Here is a 4,152-nt window from a genome sequence, read left to right on the forward strand (position 1 = left end):
ATCTCTATAATAATCTAGCCGTAGTTGCCATTAAACTTAAGAAAAATTATTATGTACCTATTTTTAAACTTATTTAAACAGTTTTAATACGTTTAAAAAGCAGTGATAGTCTAGTGGTCGTGGTCGTGGGTTCAGTCCCGGGCACCTTTAATTTTTCGAGGTTATGTGCATTTTAAGCATTTAAATATCACTTTGCTTAAACAGTGAAGGGAAGCATCCTGAGGAAACCTGCACGCTTAAGAGCTGTCCATAATTTTATCAAAGGTGTGCGTGTGTGTTCTTTAATAAATTTCTCCAAGCTTACCAATCCGCAAATAACGCACTTGGCCAGCGTGGTAGAATATGGCTCTTTTTATCCTGAGAGGAAACCCATACTCAGTAATGAACCAGCGATGAATTGTGATGAAAACAGTTACTGACTACTCGTAAAAACTAACGTTGTTGTTTATCAGTTCAGTATTTTGCAAGTTTGATAGTAAATCACAAAACTGGCCCGACTGTTAAATCCTAAATCGAAACAAGATAAACTGGTCCGTCGCGTAAATCCGTATAAAACCGTAAAACGTTCGAAAATGATTTATAGTTGGACGGATCTGAGCCTTCGTACAAAAACAGATTATCGAAATCCCTGTTATTCCAGCAATCGATTTAGCTCACAGATTTGCGAACATATAAATGCGCCATGTACATTTTTTACACGACTGTCCAAAAAAGTAGTGTAATGTTTTCAGTGTTTATGTAATGTACCTATGCAAGTTTCTTTATTCCACCATAACTTCTAAATGCTTGAACAAATTTAGATGTATGTGATATCGTTGGAATCCTGATAACATTCCAAGTGACAGCAGTCTTTATTTTCTATATTTCAGTCAGCATAATTTTTTTGGGAAAAACTAAATATTATGGTAATATTTATATAATATATATAATAATAACCCATCCTTCCATAGTAATATTATACATGCGGAAGTGTGGCTCTCTGTATGTTTGTCTGTTATCTTTGTACAGTCCATCCTTTTAAACGATTTTGAACAAAGGACAGAGATAGCTTGCATCCCGGAGAAAGATATGGGCTACTTTTTTATCTCGGAGAATTTACAATTTCCCACGGGATTTTAAACACCTGAATCCATGAGGATGAAGTCACATGATGGCATGATCTAGTTTAAAATTATTTCCCGGCCCTGCGAGTGTACGGTGTGAAGGAAATCTTCTCTTATTTGCATTATTAAGTATAATTTATAATACTTTAGTGCTGATTTCACCAACGCCGAGTAACGTTTTATCGAGGAATAAACTGAGCCAAAATATCAAATTTATTCTCGGATATATAAGACTTATTTTACTTTGGTGAAATCGGCCCTTATACGTGCATACACCTACACTAATTAATTGAATTTACCGAATCCCAAATCAAAACAAGTTCCCTTTGTGTAAATTCATATAAATCCGCAAAATACTTCAATAGGTTTATAATTGCCCCAAACTGAATCTTTGTACAAAAACAAATTATTAAGTACTTTTACCTATCGGAATTACTCTCATTCCAGCAATCGGTTAAGCGCACGGATTTTCAAATGAATAAAACCACCATCTCGTTTTACTCTACAATTTATAAAATTATTGATTTCGTAATTATTTAAACTGTTTCTTTTCTAGCTTTTACACGCTTTGAGTATTATGTAAATATTGGAGAGATTGTTTTAGGGCCGACGCTTTCTCGTTATCAAAGGAATTTTACACAAAAACGACTTCATATTTTTAAAATGTTTCATCCCTCACGTGAATTTATGTGTGAATTTCGTTTCTAAACCCTGTGTATTACAGTAGCACCTGAAATATCCCTGTCATAAAATAAAAACACTCGCAAAAAATCCGTTACGTCCAAAAAATATTGAGATTGTCGTTTTGTTTATTTCGTCCATTTATTGTGTGAATATTTCATGATACTTTAGGCATTTTATGTGAATGATTGTTGTTGCGTTAGGTGTAATGCTTTGTTATTTATTTTACGGTTTTCATTATATTGGTGTTTGGTGTATTAGATCATATATTACCCTATGTTCAATCTCTCGCGACTGTTAAATACGAGAAACGATTTCAATTCAAACATACATAATGTTTTGTTTAAATTTTTTTTGAATTTACTTATGTATAAAAGAATATCCAACAAGTAGCCACGTGGTTGCCGCTCTTTTACGTTGTCCACGCGGTTCCCGTGCGTCGTCTGCGTGATTGCCGCGTTGCCACTTTGCTCGTTTAATTTAAAACATACTTTGTAAATATAATTTAAAGCACGATATTATACTACTACAATGTGCTTCATCTGCAATGAAATTGTAGGTACCATGTGGCGGGCATTTATAGGCGCAAAGAGATTCGTGTCAAATAAACGCGCCCTTAAGCGTCCTATCTCCGATAAACACCCAGAACTCGCGGCTTAAAAAATCTTGCTTGAACTTGTAAAAAATAAAAATGAAAATCGTGTTTTGTGGATAGCCTCAAGGCAACACGGTCGGGCAAAGTTTCCTCCAGCCCAGGCTGTCTAGTACAATCTGTTATATTTTATTTTTCATTGAAACATAATTGTTTTACTGAAATAGACAATTTTATTTGACCGTACAGTGGTTATCATAATCTCAATCTCAGATTTTAAAATTTCTTGTATTTGAGTAGATTCAAACTATTTTCATTCAACTGTTCAACAGTTTTATCAGTAAAAATTCTGTTTTAAGTTATTTTACCTTTTACAAGTTTGCTATTTAATCTCAGTGGCGTATGGCCCTTGGTTCTGTCTGGTAGTATTTTACGGCTCATCTTTTCAACCGGTTGTATTTAGTACGTACGTACGTTAATATATCCAAAAACACCAAATCTATTTAACTATGTATTGTAGTTTCATTTACCTATATACCCATTACAAATGAGTAGGCAGATCAAGTCGTATCTAATTTCATACATATCCGTTTCATGTGTTTCGAATAAAACCAAACAAAATTGCCTAGTAACGATGAATGTAGGGACAAGGCCTTCTCTATTAAAGTAAAGGGTTAGAAAACCCTCGGCGTTGCTGAGTCATCTTGCTTATTAGATATCCGAGAACTCCTGTCATGTTTTCCTTTGTTACATGGTACGCGATCGAATAACTACTTCATCATTATACTGTACGTCAAACCAAAATTCCTAAAATATCTGCTATTAAAATACCTTTGTAATTTTTATAGGTAGGTACGATAAGTAACTTACGCTATAAATTACATAATATATACCACGCGCGAATTCGCGGAGAAAAGTGTGTAGGTAAGTTTGTCACACTATGTATTTGAGAGCTGGTAGATAAGCCTGGGGATGAACAAATATTCCTATTCTGAAAAACTAATTCCACGTGGACGAAGTCGTGAGCATTATCTGTTATAATATATAGTTAGCTTGCATCCTGTAAAAGGATATAGGTTAATTTTATCCCGAAAATTTGAGTTGCGTTCAGATTTTTAAGAACCTATATCCACGCAAACAGTCACGAGCTTCAACTAGGATGCTCCCGACATGGTCCTCGTAGATTTAAATATTTAAAGATCGCGTGGGAAGTTTTTAATTTTCCGGCCTATGTCCAAATCTAGGCTACAAGCTATCACTATAGAAAAAAATAGATGTTGCCCGCAAATTCATTCACGTGGATTTAGGTTTTAAAGAATCCTTTACGAAGAGGAACTCTGACAAAAAAAATAGCTATCATTTCCCGGGAGGCAAGCTATCTCTGCGCCATATTTCGTCAAAATCGATTGAACGGATGGGCCGTGAACAGTTAGCAGACACAGACAGATAGACAACTTTCACATTTAAATAATATTAGTATGGCTTTTGGCTATGGATAGTGTATATTGCATTTACTACTCTATATATTACTTTGTGAAGCTATTGGTGTTAGTAGATAATATGACATAACTTACTAATAATATTAACTATGAAATAAATTGGCACTGTGACATAAAGTAATAATATTTCGCATCCAATGTAGGGACAATGTTTATATCAAATTATTCCTACTACTCTACGCAGCGATAAACAACTTGACTCGGCAATTTCCGTTAGACATCCGAACATAGCCGAATATCTTTATTTTGTGACGAAGAGAAGCGATAGTCGCGTAGC

The sequence above is a fragment of the Maniola hyperantus genome, chromosome 10 (genome assembly GCF_902806685.2).
Source record: "Maniola hyperantus chromosome 10, iAphHyp1.2, whole genome shotgun sequence".
NCBI lineage: Eukaryota > Metazoa > Arthropoda > Insecta > Lepidoptera > Nymphalidae > Maniola > Maniola hyperantus.